We start from the raw sequence: 24,211 nt of genomic DNA on the forward strand, positions 1-24,211 counted from the left end.
ATACGGTAGATCAGTAGAGCTGCACTTCATTTTAATGCTCTGAATGCAATAGAGCTTATCTTCTGAATTATATATATGTATTGACCTAATTACATAACTACTGACTTTTCCTTATAAAAAGCTTTTTTTTTCAGTCTCACTATAATTATGATGCCAATATGTGTGGCTGTAACAATATTAAATTTAAACTTAATTGTGACTGATAGTGGCATGCCATGAGATAATCCAGACAATCACATGGTCTTAGAACACTGGTGGCACTAGATAATAAGTGATAAGTTAGTAATTTCCTAGGTATATTACAGTAAACTTCCTTAATAAACTGATCATTTCATCCCCAAAATTTGGGAGCTGGTCTCCTCCTCTGCTTGTCAAGTTTCATAACACAGAGAAGTAATAACCAGGATGACTGGATCTTGGTTGATATTGCCCACTCTAAATTAAACACGTTACTTCTGATTTTAACCTCCAGGTCACCCTATTAACAAATTCTTTTATCTATCGACAAATCTCTACACCCCCACCCCCAAAATTGTGTATGTATATAAAGTATATAATATTAGTTATTATTCTTTCATATATTTCCAACAAGGATCCTGTCAAAAAAAATGTCCTATTTAATGATTTCTCCTTATATTGTTTTATTTTCAAGAAAAACATTTCACATAGTTACTACAGTTGTTATATTTTTAGGACAAGTGATAATGTCATAGTTCATGACATTTTTCAATTAAATTTCTTTACTATTTTACCAATTAATGACATTAGGGAAATACTCCAAATGCTTTTAAGAAACTGGGGAAGAATAGCATTTCATTTTGTTCCTATATTTCTGAGAACTCTTATTCAGGAGCCTGGACTCTCCAATTTAAGAAGAGCAGAAATACCTGGATCACATGAATCATTTAGAGGCAGGTGAACACATAAAGAATACTATGAAAAAAGACGATGGTGTTCACACTTGGGTTTAAGAGTTGTTCTAGACGTGTCATGGTAAGGTGGCCATGCATCATCCTGTGTTTTCTTCTTTGCCTCTGCAGGGATGCCAGAAGAGATGAACCTCAGTGATGTAAAGCAAATCCATCAAACAGACCGTGGGAACACCTTAGACGCAACAGGAGCAGGATGTACAGCAGCAACTGAGTCAATGACATTTCCTCTGATGTGTGCAGTGATGTTACTCCCTGGGCTTTGGTAACTGAACTATTTTGCCCTGATATATATGTTTTACTGAAGTCCGATTTCTCCCATCTTCATCTGATAGGAATAAGAGATCTTTTTTTAAATATAACAGTTATATTTATAAATAGGTATGTAACACTAACCTCTTAGAAGACAAGTCGGAAGGTTCACAAAGTATCTAAAAATCAACATTTAAAGGAAAGACTGTTGGAAAACATGTCTCCATTGAATCTAACTTAAACCTTCTTAAATTCTAACATGTTAAACCTTCAAACACAGAAGTGACTGTGCTTAAGAAGGATTCAGTATATGTGTAATTTTATTATCCTACATTCCAAACCCCTCTCTTTCTAAGAGAAAAATATTTTTAATTGAAGATCTATTTGCAGGACAATGAAAACAGTACAGAGTGTTTCTTAAAATACTGGAAGTAGGATTCCATTAAATGAATAAAAATAAACAATGGCAAGTAGTATGCATGCATTTTCAAGAAATTCCTCCATTTGTGCAAGCTATAGAAAGAAATTACTGAACACCTATATGTTATAGAGTAGATTGCTGAGGGACATTTGACATAATTTCATTGAAGAAGAATGATAATTTCTATCCACTGTAATTTAGCCACTGACGAACCTTAAAGCTGAGTATTTTGGTAGCATCTGATCTGTATTCCATTATGTTCATAATGCAGTCTTTGGCATTGTGGCTCTGTTTGCCCTCTCTTTTTGCCTAATGGATTTAGCTGTGTTACAAAGCACATGCCTGCTCTAGGAATATCTCTAATAAAGCTGTTCATTATCTGGTGGAAAACTTTAAAAATCATTGATCATTTTCTTCTGTAAAAATGATGTATCCATCAATTTTCAAAATATTATTTGCTATTTCTTTTTCAAACTTGATATTGAACAAATAATTAACTATCTATGTACATTTGCAAGGTTCCTTTGAATATCTAAACACCTGCACTAATACAGGAAATAGGGCATGCAATGTTTTAGCTCTTTTCCTCTTTGCACATTAGCAGAGCTGCTAATCCATAGTCCCTGATGTTCCAGCTATGATAAGATGCTTCAGCAGACACTGATTAGGTTATGTCTATCGCTGCACTTAAGGAGGAAGAGATAAGTCAGCTTTTATTAAAAATTATTACATCCAGTTGATAGCCAAAAAGTATTATTAACACAAAGTGACAGAATAGTAAAGGGAAGTGCTGAACCTATAAAATAAAATTTAAAAAGTCAAAAGAATTTGAAATGACCTCTGAGAAAGAGTTGAGGAGGATTCCACTGACAGTCATATTTGTAAGGTGAAATCATTTTCTCCAAATCATCAAACAGTATATGATCAAACCATGTTGTCTTTTAGTCTCAATTAACCAGATGATCTGACAATGGTGAATTTAAACCACAATTTATTGAAACTGCCAAATCAGATGTTACTATCTGTTCAAGCATGTTTCAGAACTGGAAGTGTTACTCTACTTGCCAATTATGGATGTTATTTTCCTAGTTTTCTGCCCCAGATCTTCATATTTATTCCATGATCTACTTGGTTTATAACTCATTTGCACTATCACACTGTACAAATTATAACTTAAACATAACCACCTCAGCTCATTATTGAAATAACTCTGAAACAAGTAAGTGATACCCATTTGCTGCACTCCAGCCCAAGTTATAGTTGGTTTGCTTTGACAAAACTTCTGAACCAACTTTAGAAGAATTTGGAAGACAAACTAAAGGGCATGGTTTAGCAATAAAAGATGTTTCTGGATAAAATTAGTTGATAGGAGATCATTTTAGTTATCGCAGGAAATGGATAAAAGCAGAGTAGAAACAAAGTACTAGTAAATAGTGTGAATGGGGAGATCCAAAATTATGGTATACTATGTAGATGTTACACTTACCTCCTTCCAGAACCTAACTGGAATTACAACTGAAATATAGAGCAATCAACCTGAAAACCCAACTGAAGACTAGAGAAATAGAAGTCTTATAGCCAAGGATTTACAGAAAAAGACTCATCAAGACTGGTAGGGAAATGTGAAAATGGCTGGCCCCACTCCCACAGGTGTAGGCTGAGATTCTGGCGGGTTATGTTAGCTGTAGGGGTTCCCCTGAGAAGCATGGGGTCTCAGCCCCATTCTTGGCTCCCTAGCACAGAGCACCAGAGCTGGGAAGAGGCTCCCACATGTCATCTGGCTGTGAAAATCAGTGGGGATTCTGTCGTCTAGTGAAATACAGGAGTCTGCTAGAAATATGCAGGTGCCTTCCTAAAGGGCCAATGCACATTTTCACATTTGCAGCCACTCACCCTGGTCTCCAGCAAAAGGAGGTCGGTGCAGACCAGAGTCATGTGAGGAGAGACTGGGTTTGTGACTGGGAAAAAAATGCTGAGAAGAGAGTCACTGGGAACTTAGTGCGGAGTCATGCAAACACTATGTTTTTTGAGTGGAGCACACCCCTCCGTAAGCATCAGCCTGGGGGAATGAAATAGCCCCATGCTCTGGACTCCCTGTTGCCTCACCTTGCAGAGTTCATGCCCTACTGATGTTATCAGTTGCCTGGGGGGTTGGGGTGTAGAGACTCAGGGAGGGTCAGTGACTGAGTGGTATAGCTTTGGGGCAGGGACCATTCCCCCCAATTCCCCATGAACCTAACTGGTACTTTCTCCTCAAGGGAGATCTGTTAGAACCATCCTCTAAACATTAGGTGGCCACACACACCCTCAACTCCTGGTAGCCCTGCTCTGCCAGGGTCTGGACAGGACCTGGGACAGACTGACTTCTGTGACTCTGGTGTAGGGGCCACTCCTCGCACTTTCCCCCAAGCCTAACTGGCATCTCCCTCTCACAGGAGATCCACTAGCCCCACTTTCCCAATTCCTGGAAGCTCTGCCTTGTTAATCTCGGGCTTTTGAGAGAATATTGGACAGATTAAGTTGTGTGGCTCTAGGAAAAGGGCTATTTTTCCCTCACAGGCCCGACCAGTGCAGAGCCCTCCCTTCACTCAGCCAAATCTTGGTCTGATGGGCCTGATAAACTCTGCTATCCTCCTCCTGGCAATTCCCTGAGACTCAGCCCCACCACAAGTGTCTATGGGCATCCAGCAAGTGGCAGCTAGACATGGTATATACCCTGGGACATTTTCTGAGTGACCACACACCCAGCACTGGCACTGAGTTTGACTCTGCATCAATATGGTGAACCCCACTCGCCCCTACTTGGTGACTCACTGAGAATATACCTCATGCAATTCAAACACTGCCAGAGGCTCTTTTAGTGACTGAGCCTATCAGGTAGCTGGCAGGCAGAGGCAGGCCAAGGTAGATCATGGAGTGCCTTGGGGGTTTTTGCTGACCTGCTGGTAAAGGCTAGTCTCAGTGAACAGCTTGGTCATCCCCCCACACTAAGGCCTAGAGCAGAAGCAACCACAAACTGTGAATCACTTTGTAGCTTCAAACAAGTTACTGAGAACCAGTCACAGGCAGTGTTTGACATTGGACGGCACCAGAGTCCCTCTCAAAAGGCCCAAAACCAACAGCTTCAGAAAACACCAGAGCAAGATACAATTAGCTTCAAAAGCAGCGTATACAAAGGGAGATCTTTTCAGGCATCAGACCCTGCTGATATGAATTCTGCTTTGTGTGGTCAGCACCTACACAGCAGCTCATACACTGTAGTCAGGGTCAGTCTTCAGAGTCAGCCAGCCTGAAAGTCAACCCACACACAATGAGCCAATAACAATAAACACTCAATTACAGCAGGAGGGCCCACATAACCCACACAAGGGACATTCCTGGAGCACCCAGCTCAGGTTATCAAGGAGACTGCATCACTGTGTCCCACAGGACACCTACGACACAAGGTTATAGCAGAGCTACCTAATACATAGAAACAAACACAAAGAGGCAGCAAAAATGGGGAGACAAAGAAGTATGTCCCAAATGAAAGAACAGAAGCAATCTCCAGGAATAAAATAAAAAAGCTAAAGGTAATGGGGACAAGCAATTTACCAGATAAAGAGTTCAAAAAAATGGATATAAGGATGCTCAAGGAACTTACTTACTTCAACAAAAAGTTAGCATGCATAAAAAATAATAGAAACCATAAAAGAATCAGTCATAAATAAAGAATATAATATCTAATATGAAGAATACATTAGAAGGAATAAATAGTAGGTTGGATGAAGCAGAGGAGTGATTTGGAAGGCAAGGCAGCAGCTAGACCATGTCCCAGTTAGACCAGGAAAATGAAAAAAGAATTTTTAGAAACGAGGATAGTTTAAGGGACCTTTGAGATAACATGAAGCATAACAACATCCATATCACAGGGGTACCAGGAGAAGAAGAGAGAGAGAAAGGCATCAAGAATCTATTTAAGGAAATAATGACTGACAACTTTCCTAACCTGGTGAAGGAAAATGACAAGTCCAGGAAGCACAGAGTCCAAACTAGGAGGAACACAAAGAGGCCTACACCGGGGCACATCGTAATTAAAATGGCAAAGGTTTAAAAACATAGAATTGTAAGGAGGGCCCATAGACTGTCACCTGATTTCTCAACAGAAACATTTCAGGCCAGAAAGGATTCGCATGCAATATTCAAAGTGATGGAAAGCAGAGACCTAAAACCAAGACTGCTTTACCCAGCAAGGCTATAATTTGAAATCAACTCCCAGATAAGAAAAATTAAGGAGTTTGTTACCACCAAACCAGTATTATAAGAAATTTTTAAGGCTCTTTCTTTTTTTTTTAAGAAAAAGAAGATTAAAAACAACATAGAGGAACATAATTAAAAGAAAAAGTAGAATGGCAATAAATACATGCCTATCAATAATCACTTTAAATTATATGGCTTAAATGCTCTAATCAAGAGACAGGGTAGCTGAATGGATAAGAAAACAAGACCCATATATATGCTACCTACAAGAGACCTACCTCAGAATAAAAGATACACACAGACTAAAACTAACAGGATAGAAAAAGATATTTCATGCAAATGGAAAGGGAAAAAACTCTTGAGTAGCATTACTTATATCTGAAAAAAATAGACTTTAAAACAAAGTCTATAGTAAGAGACAAAGAAGGACACTACATAATGATAAAGGGAATGATCCAATTAGATGATATAACTTTGTAAACCTTTATGCACCCAACATAGGAGCACCTAAAAATATAAAGCAAATCTTGATGAACATAAAGGGACAGATTGACAGTAATACAATCACAGTAGGGGATTTTAACACCACATTGACACCAATGCATAGGTCTTCCAGATAGAAAATCAATAAAAAACAGCAGCTTTGAATGACACACTAGATCAGATAGATTTAATTGATATTTTTAGAGCATTTCATCCCAAAGCAGCATAATATACATTTTTTTCAAGTGCACATGGAATATTTTTTAGGATAGAACACATTTTAGAACACAAAACAAGTCTCAATAAATATAAGATATAAATCATATCAAGCATATTCTGTAACTACTAGAGGGCCAGCTGAAGTGGGGTGGGATCCCTCAGCCCAGCCTGCACCCTCTTGCAGTTGGACATCCCTCTCACAATCCGGGACCTCTGGATCCTAACTGCTCGCCTGCCTGCCTGCCTGCCTGATCACCCCCTACCACTCGCCTGCCTGCCTGATCACCCCTACTGCCTCTGCCTCAGCCCCCGCCACCATGGCTTCGTCCAGAAGGACATCCGGAATGACATCTGGAAGGTCATTCGGATGTCCAGTCTAATTAGCATATTACACTTTTATTATTATAGATAACTAAAGACCGGGTACATGGAATTCGTGCATTGGGGTGCGGGGAGGTCCCTCAGCCTGGACTCACCCTCTCCAATTCAGGACCCCTTGGGGGATGTCTGACTGCCAGCTTATAGATGCTAATATTTATAATAAAATATTAGCAAACTGAATTTAGCAATACATTAAACAAACAAAACAAAATGAAGGATAAAAGCCACATAATCACAGCAATAGTGGCAGAAAAAGCCGTCAACACCCATTTTTGATAAAAACTGAACAAAGTGGGAATGGAGGGAACATACCTCAACATAACAAAGCCCATATATGAAAAACTGACAGCCAACATCATATCCATGGGCAAAAATTAAAAGCATTTTTCTTAAAATCAGAAAGACATGGCTGTCTACTTTTACCACTTTTATTCAGGCTAGTACTAGAAATCTTAGCCACAATAATCAGACAAGAAGAAGAAATCAAGGATATCCAAATTTGAAAGAAAACATTAAAACTGTCATTATTGACCTGGCTGAGATTTGGTTTGAGTACCATTCTGTTGTACACCAAAAGGTTGCAGGTTCCATTCCTAGTCAGAGCACATACCTAGGTTATGGGTTTTATCCTGGGTCTGTACATGTATGTGACACAACTAATTGATGTTTTCCTCTTACATCAATGTTTCTCTCTCTCCTCCTCTCTCTCTAAAAATCAATAAATGTATCTTTGGGTGAGGATTAAAAAATAAGCAAATAAAACTGTCATTATTTGAAGAATACTTGATACGGTATCTAGAGAAACCTAAAGATTCTAACAAAAATCTACTAGAGCTGATAAATAAAATCAGTAAAGTAGTAGGATAAAAAAATAAATATCTAGAAACCAGTTGTAATTTTATACACTAATAATGAACTATCAGAAAAAGAAACTAAGAAAACAATCTCATTTACAATTGCATCAAAAAATAAAATACCTTGAATAAATTTAACCAAAAAATGTAAAGTACCTGTACTTAGAAACTTATAAGATACTGAAGAAAGAAAATGAAGAAGATACAAATAAATGGAAACATACACCATTTTCATGGGTAGGAAGAATTTACATCATTTAAATGTCCATAATACTCAAAGCAATCTATAGATTCAATGCAATTACTATCAATAGAGCAATGGCATATTTCACAGAACTAGAACAAATATTCAAAAACTTATATGGAACCATAAAATAGCCACAGCAATCTAAAAAAAATAAAATAACAAAGTTGGAGGAATCACACTACCTGATACAAAATAAAACTATACTAAAAGACCATGGTAATCAAAATAGAAGGGACTGGCATAAAAATTGATGTATAGATAAATGGGACAAAATAGAGCACCCAGAAATAAACTCATGCCTTTATTGTCAACTAATATTCAACAAAGGAGGCAAGAACATACAATGGGGTAATGATAGTCTATTGAATAAATGGTTTTAGGGAAATTGGACAGATACATGCAAATAAAATGAAGTTAGAACACCTTCTTACAGCATACACATGAATAAACTCAAAATGGATTAAAACTTAAATGTAACACTCAAAAACCAAAACAATTCTAGAAGAAAAAATAATCAGTAATATCTCAGACATTTCTCATAGCAATACTTTTTCTGATGTTGCCTTGGGTAAGGGAAACAAAAAATAAACCAATGAAACTATATCAAACTAACAAAGTTTTTGCATAGCAAAGGAAACCATCAATAAAATGCTATCTAATAAAAGAGAAATATGGTAATTAGTGTACGACCGCTACCCTTCCCATTGGCTAATCAGGGCGATATGCAAATTAACTGCCAGACAAGATGGCGGCCGGCAGCCAGGCAGCTTAAAGCAAACATGAGGCTTGCTTGCTTCAGGGACGGAGGACTCCAACGTTCCCCACCTGTCGCTGCCGGCCTCTGAGCTGCAACTCTAAGCAACTATGTTACAAATATAGAAGCTAAACAAAACCCCAGAAACCTGCTTTAGTCCGCTGGGCTTCAGCCAGCAGGATCGCAACATTGTTTCAAATACAGAAGGTAAACAAAGGCCAGAAACCTGCTTTCAGCAGCAGAGGCCTAAGAGCTGGAGCCTCAGAGCTAAAGCTGGCCCAGAATGAAAAAAAAAAAAAAAAAAAGTAAAAAAGGAGCGGTTGGGAGCTTCAGTCACCCGCCAGCCTGAAAACAGCCCTCAGCCCCTCACCAAGACTGGCCAGGCACCCCAGTGGGGACCCCCACTCTGAAGGATGTGTGACCAGCTGCAAACAGCCATCATCCCCTCATCCAGGCTGGCCAGGCACCCCAGTGGGGACCCCCACCCTGAGCCAGGACACTCTTCAGGGCAAACCAGCCAGCCCCCACACGTGCACCAGGCCTCTATATAGTAAAAGGGTAATATGCCTCCTAGCACCGGGATCAGTGTGACATGGGGCAGTGCCCAAACCCCCAGATCGCCCTGCGGCTCTGTGTGTGACAGGGGGTGGGGCCACAACCTCCCTATCCGCCCTGCTCAGTTCATGACAGGGGAAGGCGCCCCAACCCCCTGATCAGCCCTGCTCTGTGCCTGATAGGGGGGAGCTCCCCAACCCCCTGATTGCCCTGCAGCTCTGTGTGTGACAGGCTGCGGTGCCCCAACCCCCTGATCAGCCCTGCTCTGTGTGTGACAGGGGGCAGTGCCCCAACTCCCCTATCGGCCCTACTCTGTGAGTGACAGGGGGGAGCTCCCCAACCCACTGATCGGCCCTGCTCTGTGCGTGACAGGGGGAGCTCCCCAACTCCCTGATGGGCCCTGCCCTGTGCATGACAGGGGGGCGCTCCCCAACCCCCTGATCGACCCTGCTCTGTGTGTGACAGGGTACGGAGCCCCAACCCCCCTGATGGGCCCTGCTCTGTGAGTGACAGGGGGCAGAGCCCCAACCCTGATTGGCTCTGCTCTGTGCATGACAGGGGGTGGCGCTGCAACCTCCCCATTGACCCTGCCTTGAGTGTGACAGGGGGTGGTGCCCCAATCCCCCAATCAGCCCAACCCTGAGCGTGACTGAGAGTGGCATCGCAACCTCCCGATCCGCCCTGCTCTGTGCATGACAGGGGCAGCGCCCCAACTCCCCAATCAGCCCTGCTCTGTGCCTGACCAGGGGCTGCACCTAGGGATTGGGCCTGCCCTCTTGCCACCCTGGAGCAGGCCTAAGCCAGCAGGTCGTTATCTCCCGAGGGGTCCCAGACTGGGAGAGGGCACAGGCCGGGCTGAGGGACCCCCTGTCCCCCCGAGTGCACAAATTTTTGTGCACCGGGCCTCTAGTAAAATAAAATAAAAACACTGAATGGGAGAATATAGGTACCAATGATACATCTAATGAGGGGTTACTATCCAAAATTTATAAAGAACTTATACAACTCAACACCAAGAAAGCAAAAAATTCAATTAAAAAAAAATGGGCAAAGAACCTGACATACATATGGCCAATAGGCATGAAAAGATGCTCACTTTCACTAATCATCAGAGAAATGCAAATTAAAACTGCAATGTGATATCACCTCACACCTGTCAGAATGACTATCATCAACAAATCAATAAACAAAAATTATTGGCCAGGATGTGAATGCAAAAAAGAACCATAATGCACTGTTAGTGGGAATGTAGACTGTTGCAGCCACTGAGAAAAGCAGTATGGGGTTACCTCAAAAAAAAATTAAAAATATAGCTGCCCAGCCATTTTTGGGAATGTATCTGAAGAATCCTGAAACACTGACTCAAAAGAATATATGTACGCCTATATTCACTGAAGCATTATTTGCAATAACCAAGATTTGGAAGCAGCCCAAGTGCCCATCAGTAGATGAGTGGATCAAATAGCTGTGGTACATTTACACAATGAAATACTACTCGGCCATAAAAAAGGAAGGATATCTTACCTTTTTGTGACAGCATGAATGGATCTGGAGAGCAGTATGCTAACTGAAATAAACTAATCATAAAAATACAAATACCATATGATTTCACTTATATGTGGAATCTAATTAACAAAATAAACTAAGAAACAAAACATAAACAGGCACATAGATACAGAGAATAGACTAATAGCTATCAGAAAGGAGGGAGTTGGGGGGGTTAAAAAGGTGAATTAAACAAACAAAAAAGCAAAACTCATATAGACAAGGGAATGGCAGTAGAAGAGGGTGAAGGGGCAATAAATGGTGACAGAGAGAGACTTGATGAACACACAAATAATATATAGATGGTATATTATAAAATTGTACACATGAAACATATATAATTTCATTCCAATGTCACCCCAATAGATTCAATAAAGATTTTGTTTAAAATAGTATGAATGAATACTTTTACCAACAAAATTTTACATACTCAATGCATATTGTCCACCTCCAGGTAGGCACCTTGAATACTATATATATTATAATGCTGCTACTAGAGATCAAAACACTTGGAAGTTTTCTGAATTATTTTTAAGAGCTGGAGGCATAATTTTTAATCATCTCAATGAGGATTTTCATTCTTTAACTCTACTCTAGCATTTTACATTTGTATACGTCTTTATAATTTACAAAGCTCTTTCAAATGAAATGGAGTTTCTCGTTTGACCTTCCTCACCACCAAGGATGGGCTTGATTTTCAGTCAAATAAAAACAATGACACTGTTTTGTTGTTGTTTTAATATGGCTCATAATTTGCTTCTGCCAAGATTTTCATAAGTAAAACCTACAAAGTTTTTGAGCAAGGGTACAATGGTTAGGAGGCATGTCTACTTTTTAAGATGCGCTAACTGATAATACTCAAGTGAATGTATTTTTTAAAATATCACATATTTACAGTCACATCTTTATGCAGAGATCATTTAAATAAAGTCATATGTTTGAATCTCGGAGTTATTTTTATATAAATTTAAGAGACCATGAAACACTTCAGCACTTTGCATGTACTGGAAAAGAAAAATTAACAATCTGAAATAACGTTTACTTGACCCCCTCTGTGTAGACATCATAATAAATACTTTTGTGCACAATCTACTTTAGTCTCCTCAATGACATCACTTCTGTTTCACCAAAGAAGAAACTTAGTCTTCAAAATATTACGCAATTTGTCTGGTGTCATGCAATTAGTCATAGTAGAAACAGTTGGGTGAGTGTAATGTTTAAATGTGTATTCTTGGTTCAAAGATACAACTGCTCTGGAACACTAGTAGAAAAGTATAAGGTTAGAATAGAATAAAAATCATTTACAGATAATTTAAGCCTCCAATCCAGGATTTAAAAAAACAAATACAATTGACCGTATAATTGTATTAATTATCAAATCACATATTAGTGCAAATGAGTAATGCAAAGGAGAAATGTAAACATGAACTTTTTTAGTACAAATCTGTACCTTCTCATATGTGTATATATCATTCAAACACAGGAACCCCCTAACTAAATCAACTACCAAAACTAAGAAAATACACAACTTTTATAACTATCATGAAATGTCTTTTTGTTTTCTGTGCAACTGAAAGGTATAAGACATTTATTTGGCCATAGGCTCAAGGTAAATTTTTTAAAAATGAAGGAAGGGAGGGAGAGTAGAAAAAAGGATGTGACAGAACAGCATTTTAAAGTCTTGGATTTACCTTTTTATTTTTTTTTTCATTACCATTTATCCCCTCTAGACCCTCTTCCACCTCCACTACCCACACCCTTTGAAATCATGACATTATTGTCCATTTCTCTCTCTCTTTTCTTTCTTGCTCAATCCCTGCACCCACACACCCCAACAGCCCCCACACCACCACCACCAGAGCTGTCTGCCTGCTACCTTTTATCTCCACTTGTTCAGGAACATCTTTTCAATAAAATGTCTAGAGTGTTCTCTTCAAGAGACAGAAGTTAATAAGTCACTTCTCCCCAAACACTCAGATTTTCTGAAGTTCTCAATAATGATGCTTTGAAAAGGACTTAATCAGTGTATTGCTAATTATTTTCAATCACTTAAATTATTGTTTCTATCATCAGAATTTTTCAGGTACAATAACAATTGTTGTTGTTGTTTTTTGAGTAAATGAATCCAACCTAGACTTCCATTATCCTATGACATTCCCTAAGTAGTCTCTGATACCAGTAGTTTTTTCAGTTACAATTCAGTATCCTACACAATTACATAGGTTGTATGAAAATTAAGAAATAATAAATTTTAATGTTGTTATATATGACTTTGGTCATATCAATTTTTTTCTTAAGTTCAGATTGTTTTACATAAATGATTTCTTATTAAAATTACTATTAACCATATTTCTCATGTTGAAAATCTGTTTTTTTGCCTTTGCTAGAATTACATGGTGACTGACTTGCTATTATCATCCTAATATATAAAGAAACAGGGGCCACCATGGCCAAAACAACCTGATGGACAAGCAAACAGCAGGCTGTTTGGGGCGACAAGGCCAGCAGGGGGGTTAGTGAGGGATAACCAAATGACTGAACAGCAGGCTACATAGGGCGACCAGGCTGGCGGGTGGGGGTAATTGGGGGCAATAAGGCCAGCAGGGAGGGCAGTTAGGGGCAATCTGGCCGGCAGGCAGAGGCAGTTAGGGGTGATCAGGCTGGCAGTGGGGGGAAGTTAGGGGCGATCAAGCAGGCAGACAGGTGAGCAGTTAGGAGCCAGCAGTCCTGGATTGTAAGAGGGATGTCTGACTGCTGATTTAGGCCTGATCTCTGGGAGCAGGCCTAAACTGGCAGTCGGACATCCCCCGAGGGGTCCCAAATTGGAGAGGGTGCAGGCTGGGCTGAGGGGACCCCCCCATGCATGAATTTAGTGCACCGGGCCTCTAGTTATTTAATAAATGAATATTTAATCAAATGTGGTCCTTAAACTATCATTTCTGATCGCATGTGCAGAAAAAACTGAAGAATTTCATAACAATATAATATAATGTATATCTTCAGAATAGCAACAGCAATAACTTATTTATAACAGAGTCGGGTAGAGACGAGTGTTTGCAGATATATTTTCAAACATCTGATTCAAGAGTCTTTTGCCTTCTTGAACGTATCAACAGTCACATTAGAATCATCTTTACCAAGAAGTACATGAGACGATCACACATGCTGCCTTCCCCCCAAATGTTTACTTTGATTTCCTGAAGTAACAAAGGGAAAGAGATGGGCATAGAGGGATAATTTAGAGACAAAATGGTGACTATTTAAGGATCAAAACTGGAGACAGAAGAAATGAGATTAACCCATAGAAATGACTCGGGTAATTTGGTAAGTAAATTCCTACTTTTATGAGTTCCTATTACCACCTTTGAGAAGCACTGAACTGGAAGGGAGAAAGGTTCTTAGAAGGAAAGTTGGAGGAGGGTCTCTGATTTTCTTGAAATTACCTAGTCAAGGTCAACAGAATTATAGGGGCGGTGGACAATTGCAAGACAAATGCTATGAGTACAAGAGTGTGTTCAGCAAGTACCTATCTTATTCTATCTCTCTAAAAAAATCTAGGCGCTGCCCAGGTAAAGAATTTTCAACAGAAGCAATTCATTGTTTATTTTAAATATATATATAAATTTTAGAGGCCTGTTGCAGGAAAAGATTCGTGCAATAGGTCTTCCCTTCCCTTGGCTGCCTGCACCAGTTTTCCTCCGGCACCCGGGACCCAGGCCTTCGCTCTGGTCGGAGCCGCCTTCAATCTTTGCTCCGCCACTTCGTGCCTACGTATTCAAATTAACCGCCATCTTTGTTGGTGGTTAATTTGCATATATTGCTGATTAGCCAATGGGAGGCGTAGCGAAGGTACAGTCAATTACCATGTTTATCTATTATTAGATAGGATATATTTTAGGAATGGGGTGTGGGAGAGGGCCATGGGGGAAAAAGGGACATATGTAATACTTTCAACAATAAAGATTTATAAAAATGTGTATATATATATATATATATATATATATATATATATATGTGTGTGTGTGTGTGTGTGTGTGTGTGTGTGTGTGTGTGTTTTATATTCTTGACAGTGTTACATATGTCCCTCATTCTCTCCCCTTTATCCTCCTCTATCCGGCCCTTCACCACACTATGGTCTGTGTCCATGAGCTATACATATAAGTATACAAGTTCTTTGGTTTATCTCTTCTTGCCCCCCACTCCCAAGATATGTCAATCTGTTCCATGCCTCCATTCATCATTCTTATTTTGTTTATCAATTCATTTTGTTCATTAGATTCCACAAATAAATGAGATCATGTGGTATTTGTCTTTCTCTGATTGGCTTATTTCACTTAGCATAATCCTCTCTAGGTCCATCCATACTGTCTCAAGGGGTAAGAGTTCCTTCTTTTTTTACAGCTACAAAATATTCCATTGTGCAAATGTTCCAGTTTTTTGTTTGTTTGTTTTTTGTTTTGTTTTTCTATTCATCTATTGATGAGCACGTGGGTTGTTTCCAAATCTTAGCTATTGTAAAAAACGCTGTTATGAACTTAGGGGTGCATATCTTCTTTCTGATTGGTGTTTTGAAGTTTTTAGAATATATTTCCAGAAGTGGGATCACTGGGTCAAATGGCAGTTCCATTTTTAACTTTTTGAGGAAACTCCATACTGTTTTCCATAGTGGCTGCACCAGTCTGCATTCCCACTTGCAGAGAACTAGTGTTCCATTTTCTTCATATCCTCACTGGCACTTATAGTTTGTTGATTTGTTGAAGGTAGCTAATTTGACAGGTAAGAGGTGATATCTCATTGTGGTTTTAATTTGCATCTCTCCAATGATTAGTGACTGAGCATTTTTTCATGTTTACTGGCCATCCGTATGTCCTCTTTGGAGAAGTGTCTATACAGGTCTTCTGCCAATTTTTTTAATTTGATTGTTTGTCTTCCTTTTGTTGAGTTGTATGAGTACTTTATGTATTTTGGAGATAAACCCCTTATCAGATGTATTATTGAAAAATATATTCTCCCATACTGTAGGTTCTCTTTTCATTTTGATGGTAGTTTCTTTTACTGTGCAGAAGCTTTTAATTTTTATGTAATTCCATTTGTTTATTTTTTCCTTTGTTTCTCTAGTCCTACAAGATATATTAGAAAAAATTCTGCTAGTGAGATGTCTGAGATTTTACAGCCTTTGTTTTCTTTTAGAATTTTTATGGTTTCTTGTCTTACATTTAAGTATTTTATCCATTTTGAGCTTATTCTTGTGTATGTGTGTGTAAGTTGAAAGACTCACATAGAATCAAGAAAGACCCCACCTCCACAATTGTGGTCAAAATTGTCAGACTTCCAGAATGCAATTCTCAAAGTCATTATGCTTTCTGACTCAACCCCTGCCCAACACATGTATTTGTACTATTGTTTATATTTTCTTTTTGTTTTCTTATTTGTAAAACTGAGATGACTGTATCTAACTCAGAATTACTTAAAAGACTAGATAATGGAACACATATTAGGGACCCACTTGGGGCATAATAAGCCTTAATAATTCCTTTCTTATTAAGCCTTCTGTTAAAAGCACATATTCCCAGATGGGATAATACCAAAATATGTAGTTATAAATTCTTCCTGGGCATAAGCTTTTGATAGGGAAATAGAGTCTAAAGAAATAGGGTTTAGAGTGAATAAATAGAGCTTAGAAAGAGAGACAGAGAAAGAAGAGAGTGGAAAACTTCAGGGGAGAACCCCTCCTGCCTGATTCACATTTTGCTTTAGCCTCATTCTAGCTACAAATCTTATTCATTGAAAATATATTTCAAAAATTGAGGGAATTAGAGCGTGGTGTTGCTTTTATTGACTATAAAGAATGTTAGCCTTGCCCCGGTGTTCACATGTGAATTGGCTTCTAACTCAACAAATTTAAACCTCAACCTCCCATATTGCTTGAAGGTCTACTTGACAGGCATACTCAGACCACCCTGCCATGGGGAAGAACCCAGCTCAAGGTGGCTGAGAACTAATTATTAATGAGCAAGCAATGTGTTGCTCTGTGTTGCACTAAAAGTCTTGACAAAGTGAATATTTCTGAGTGGCAAAGTCACTTAAGATCACATTTCTAAGAGGTGACAAAGCAAGTATTCTAAATCAAGTCAAACTACAAAATCCTTTTTTTCCACTGCACCACTCAGGGCCTCGTGGGTTCAAAATACCCATGGTTAGTTGATTAGGTTGCACTGTTTGTAGGTTTTACAGGGTATTTTTAAATTTCCCTTGTTGCATTCACTTTTTATTGTCATCTAGTCCCTCAAATATTTTTGTTTTCTTCTGCCTTTCTTTCACTTCAAATTTAGCTCAGCTAATAAGGTGAGCGTCCTGAAGAGAGCCCATATGCCAGATCCAGACACCCTCGCGTGACCACCTGTTGGAGGGACTGTCTCAATCACTGACTCAAAATCATCCAAAATGCTAGAGAATCCGGAACAAACACAGCATCTAGTTTTAATGCTAATTCTCTGTATGACCTTCAGCGAGTCCATGACCTCTTTAAACTACATTTCTCATCAGTAAAATAATGTGCTTGAGTCAGATGATTACGAAATTTCCTTCTAGATTTCTAGGTTCCCAGCCTTAAAACAGAAACTACTAATACAAAACATTTATTTACTTGATGTCTTATATTATAACCAACTATTAACATATGATATTTTTTTAAAAGTAATGGATAAAATGTGGTTTTAGTTACAGCTTCATGCATGTGTTTGTAATTCTAATTTCTTTATCACATATAGGGAGTTTGCTTTTCTATATAAGAAAAGTTAAAAGGAAGAATAGTTAGAACACATGTTCTTCCTCTTTTACTAAATGGATAGGACAATGTAGGCATATAAGCAATACAGACAATATAAGCAAAAACACCTATCCTGTCATTAAATACTTACAAACTGATCTGGTATTCGTTAGAGCATCAGCTCCTGCAGTGGAGGGCCTTGGGTTTGATTCCAGGCCGAGGTTCAATACTGCGGGAAGCAACTGATCTCTCTCTCTCTCTCTCTCTCTCTCTCTCTCTCTCTCTCTCTCTCCCTCTCCCTCTCCCTCTCCCTCTCCTTTCCTCCCTCCCTCCCTCTCTCTATAAAAATTAATGGGAAAAATATACCTTCAGGTGAAGATTAACAACAACAAAAATACTTAGCTATGAATTGCTTTTTGTTCTAGCTAATCTTATAGAAGTTTCATTCAGAGGTATTCACTAATTCAACTATTGTATCTCACAATATTTAAAAATAATGCATAGAATGGTATCACTGGAAGACCAAAAGATAAAGGGGTATAGAGTAAAAAATGAAGTTACAAAAGTTAGTTTGACAGTTTTTTCTCTTCCCACAGATTTTCCCAGGAGACCCATTTAAATAGGCCCAAACAAATGCTGTTGCCTCTGATGATTTATTGCAGAACAAGCTGACAGAGCTCAGGAGCATGTTATCTGGTCCCCTGTAGTGCAGGGGCTAATTCGGAAAATAAGGAAAGACCGTAAGTGCAGCAATTGAAGCAAATGCTCTCTATCATTCAGCAAGTAAGCAGATGGAGGCTTGGAATCACAGCTTATTTAAAGGATAGCTTTTAAATAGTGTGTGTCTGTAATTGTAGCATTTTGTTTGCTTCATTCATAAAAAAATTAATGAGAATTTTATCACAGATGATCAACTGCAATAAATTTATAACAAATAATTTTATTTTACTACTACTTTAGCTATACATCTAGTACACTATGGATGTGACACAAACACATTTATTTATGTCTACCTATAAAATATGCATACACTTTCATAATTCATATGTTCATATGTTTAGTGGAATTACTGTGTTAGTGGAATTACTATGTTTATGTTTTATAAACACATAAAACATAAAAAAGTGCTTTTTAATATTTTCATAAAACTTGCCTTTATGTCTATTATTCCTGGCTTCTTAATCAAAGATTGAGAAGGTTAGTAAAATAATTTTCAAATCTCATATTTTCTCATATGAACTTTGATTTCTAATTTCAAACAGATCAACATAAAACAAAACTCTTAGTGTACACAGAGAATTTATATGACCACTGCAGCAATAAGAAGACTTATACGTAAAGTTTATATTGAGGAAATACTCACTTATACAGCCTTATCTACAAATTCTGTTTTCCTTAGGAGACTATTCCTCTGGGGGGAAATGCAATGACCGCAAAAATAGTGAACTTACTATTCTTATTACAAAACATATAAAAGTGTGACTTTTAACCACCCATTTGCTTTTAGCTTGTTACCTAACTGAGGGGAAACCGATCAAGGAAGGAATGACAATTCAAAGGGCCTAAAATGTACCCTCATTTTCCCCAAGTCACCAGGTATGCATTCTCCTTTAGTGACACTCGCTCCCAGGGTCCCGTTATCTTGATTCTCTACACTCCCAGCGCCTGCATGCAACACTATGTGCAAAATCAGCACTCGGGCTTGGAAATAAGACTAGTCCCGGTTTCGAATACCAGCTCTGCCATCAACTGCCTTAAATATCTGTAAAATAAAGATGATTGCACCCCACCTCCTTAACAGATTTCTTGGGAAGATTTAATTAGTGATTTATCTCTCCTGACAGACACATTGTGGTATTAAGTAAACATTAGTTAACATCTTAGCAAAACTTGCTCTCAGATAAAATCTTTCACATTGAGATTTAAGGAACTGAAATGATGGGAAATCATTTGATTTTAAGACTATATGGAAACCTAAAGAGCATGTATTTTTCTGCAGAAAAGAAAGTTAACATTCACAACAGATTTGGGCATTACCAAAGATAACACACCTTGTCTGAAAGGAGAACCTGCAAGAATCCCCAAACTGATGTATAGATTCAGTGCATTCTCTATCAAAATCCAGTTGGCTTTTTTGGCAGAAATTGACAAACTGAATTTAAAATTCATATGCTAACCATGAGGAGTGAGATGAGCTGCTTTGGAAGAACCACAATGGCAGAAACGGATATATCTATATCTTTACCCTGAGCAGTGCAAGAAACTTACTACTTGAGACTTAGCCTTTAAATACAATGCTTCTTGTTCACAGTAACACATCTTTGCTATTGCTATAAACTGAAGGCTTGTACCAGCCCCCCAAAATTCATACGTTGAAACCTAATCCCCAATGTGAAGGTATTTGGTTGTGGATAATTTGGGAGGTGATTAGGTCATGAGGGTGGAGCCCTCATAAATCAGATTAGTGCCCTTATAAAGAGACCTCAGATTGCTCCTTAGCCCTCTTCCACATGTGAGGGTTCTACTAAAATATGGCCATCTATGAATAAGGAAATAGACTCTCACCAGATACCAAATCTACCAGCATCTTGACCTGAGACTTCCCAGCCTCCATAACTGACGGGGGAAAAATTCTGTATAGTTTAAGCCACCCAGTTTATGATGTTCTGTTCTAGCAGCCTGCACAAACAGAGCTACTTTTTTTGGTCAAAAATGACTTTCCAATATACAATGTGTTTTAAAAGAGCTGAATTCTTAGAATATACCATTTAACTCCTTGATAAAAGTGCAACCTGAGGAACTGACCCCGCTAGAATGGAGTAAGAGCCCACTGCCCTTTCCCAGCAAGTAGTCTCTCTGAATTTTCCCCCTGACACATGGGCTGGTGCTATGACAGCCTTCCCATAGCAATCTCTGGGGATGGTCATAACATCCAAGGGTGGATTTTAATTCCATGTCACAAAAACTATTAAAATTGCTTTTCTCCTTCTGGCTGCCCAGACATCAAACACTTTAATTTACCAAATATTTATATAATGAGACTGTCTTGAAGGAAGTAGAGTATACACTCTGCAAATCTGTGCATGTGTGTTTCACTTAGATTGTTGCTTGTGAATGTTATCTGCACCCAATCTGTGAAGTCTGCCATGGCCATGTTATCCACACCTTGACATCTGTGTTGGCATGGCTTCCAAGTAGTTAGTTACAAAATCCTTTGAAACTTTAACTCTGTTTTTCTTATCTGCTCAGCCACTCCACCTCCATTCTCATGTACAGCACTCTGACACAGGACACTTTGACGCCCTCATGCATTGTCAGTGTGTGATGCTTGGACACATTTCCTTGATACAAGACATTCCCAGGCCAAGGTCTAGATGGACTGATAAACATAACTGCCCAGGCAGTTATGCTTTTGTTTAAGACAGCTTATGATTCTAATTAATAAAACCCCAAAGGGGTACATGGTTAATACCAGCAGGAACATAACTTAGCAGATGCCTATGTGTTGCCCTGGCACAAGAGCTCTGCACCACCACCATGCCATGCCTCCAGCTCTACACCAGCCTTTTTTAACCAAGGCAAACTGAGCAAGTTGCTACTTCTTGCATTCTGAAAGAGCCTAATTGGTACACATATATTCTAGAATGTGCTAGAAAGAGCTTCACTTGAACACCAAGTTCAGCTTTCTCACTACCTTTAAAATATTAATCAAGTCATTCAACTCTTCTAGATCCCAAGATTCCTTTTCATCTCTCTAATATACACTGAATATATGAATTCACTCTATTTCCTCTTGTTAGGAATGGAATCTTTTCCCCCTCTCATTCTTATGCTGGCACATTGCCCCCCACCCCCCCCCACCCCAATATGATGGAATGAGGAGGTGGGGCCTTTGGGAGGTAAGTAGGATTAGATCAAGTCGTGAGGGTAGAGCCCTCAAGAATGGGATTAGTGCTGGTATAAGAACTGTGAGAAAGCTTGATTCCACTCTCTGCTCTCTAGCTTTTGAAGAAACCATGACAAGTGAGTATCTGTAACTCAAAATAGGGTTCGCACTAGAACCTGACAATGCTGGCATCCTAATCTCAGACCTCCAGCCTTGAGGATAGTGGGGAAATAAGTTTCTGTTGTTTATAAGCCACCCAGTCTATGGTATTTTGTTGTAACAGCTCAAACAGATTAAGACACCTGCTATTCACCAATATGAATGCTACTCCTTTTTTATTCTCACTGCCTGATGAGTCTGACCCTGAGAAAATATGTGTTCTGCTTCCTGACCTCAAAAGGATAACTGACGTGATCTGAATCCCTCTTTGAAAGGTACAGTGAGCCTGTACACATGGTAGATATTGGCTTAGAGTGAGTTCTTCAATCTAAGAAACCAAATTGGAGGGTAAAGGCAAAATAAGTGCCACTGGTAATTCAAAGAAGAACAGGTAAAGAGAGAATACATCAAGGCCTTGAAGAGAGATGAGAGTTAATACAGAAACTAAGGTCAGGTTGGAAGGACTGAGACTCAGGACGATGTTGAAGAAAGAAATCAGGAGACAGAAGAAATTTAGGATAAGGGCCCTAGTGGTTCAGTGAAAATCTTTTCTAGAGGTCAGCTTCCCAAAACAATGCAAAAATATTTTTGCAAGGTACATGAGTATCCTGGGCTAATAAAAGCATAGTAAGAGATCCATACCACTTTTCTACTAACTCTGGAGCTGTGACATTCAACCCCTGTTTCTGTTAGAACACCTCTGTTAGACCATCTCCATGAGCTGGAGAAATGGTAGGGAGTGTAGATGAGTGCATGGGGAATTTACACAAGCAATAAAAAAGCTGAAATTGTTAGTAAAGGTGAATCTCCAATATTTCTAAGATGGATCTTCAAGAAATCTTGTATAAGTGATACATAGGTCTAGAGAAGCATAAGCACTATGGTGCACATGAACTGAATATTTCCGTCAAATTACTATGTTGAAACATAATCCATAGTGGTATTAGGAGGTAGGGCATTTGAGAAGTGATTGGAGCATGAGATCAGAACCCTCAGCAATGAGATTAGTGCCATAATAAAAGGGGACCTAGAGAGATTTCTTACTCTTTTCACCAAGTGAGGACATAGCAAAAAGATATCAATCAACCACAAAGTAGGCTCTCATCTCACCAGACATAGAATTACTGGAACCTTGATCTTGGACTTCCAAGCCTCCAGAACTCAGATATAAATTTATGTGTTTTTTTAAAGCCTCCAAATCTAAGGTATTCTCTTATAGCAGCCTGAGTGAATTTAGACACACTAGCTTTCAACCAAACACAGGATAAAAGATTCACTATGATTCAAGTCACTGTTTCAACCATTGTTTCAACAGGATAATACATTCTAAATTTCTAAAAACCACCTCCCCAAATAATATTCAAATATAATTAATTCAGAAATTGGGGGATTATAAACATGAAGGAAAAATGAAAAATATGTATTTGAAACAAGAAATCATACCAGCTAAGTACCAAATCATACTTTGGTTTTAGTAACTATGAGGATTTTTAACTGCTTCAAATTCTTAAAATGTGGTTGAGCTTAAATAATCATCAGTATTAATATTTCAAATGTTTAATTACTATTTAATCCATATATTTATTACATGAAAATAAATCTCTCACCACTATTAAATGCTAACTTTCAAATTGCCATTTCCTACTTATACCCTGCTTCCAGCTGAAATTCACCAGATCTTATAGTACACACTGGGAGCCAAAGTTTGAAAATGTTATTGCTATCACAACTTTCGTGAGAAGGTTCTTTTCTTTGAATATTTTCTTCTTACAGTAGTGTGTATTTTTAATAAAGCTCAGTATCTTCTATTTTTACTAACATGTTAATATTTTCAAATAAAAATATGGGTGAATCTGAAGCCAATACAAAAATATTTAGAATGCCAAAATGATCTAGTCATACCTAAGAGTAAGAAAGTTAAAACTAGGTAAGTTCTTCCTGACTTTATACCCCAGACCTCCAGAAAAATAAATAAATTCCTCCCTACAGTTGCCAAAATAAAATAAACGATCCCAATCATCAAGATATAAAGCAAGGGAAATAAACATTCTTCCCCTTTTTGATCTTTATTTGAAAAACAATAAATATGATCTTGCAGCAAAACAATAAATAACTCTCCTCTAGCTTCTAAAATTTCTATATCAACTCACTGAGTTCTTCCTAATAATCTCATCTCAAGAAGGATCAGACGTCCCTCAGACCAGAAAGAAGCGGAAAATTCTCCATTCTCCTCTGGACTCTTGTTTGAGTCTGTATAGCCCTCAGAGGTGCAAAGCATATGACTGATGTGAGAGGCAAGTCACCTACCTGCCAGTTGCTTGTGGTCTAACAGGGTCCCTAGCACATAGCCCTCCATTTTATAGCTGGAAGTCTACATCAGATGCTATAAAGTACCCCAATAGCTGGTGACCTATAGAAACAGTATTGTCCCTCTACTTTCAAATACCCAAGCAGGACACCATTTCCAGTGTCATTAGCATAGAAAACCTGGATGAAATAAGATTGAACACGAGTGTTT

Source organism: Myotis daubentonii, chromosome 2, assembly GCF_963259705.1.
Source record: "Myotis daubentonii chromosome 2, mMyoDau2.1, whole genome shotgun sequence".
In the NCBI taxonomy this organism is placed as follows: Eukaryota; Metazoa; Chordata; class Mammalia; order Chiroptera; family Vespertilionidae; genus Myotis; species Myotis daubentonii.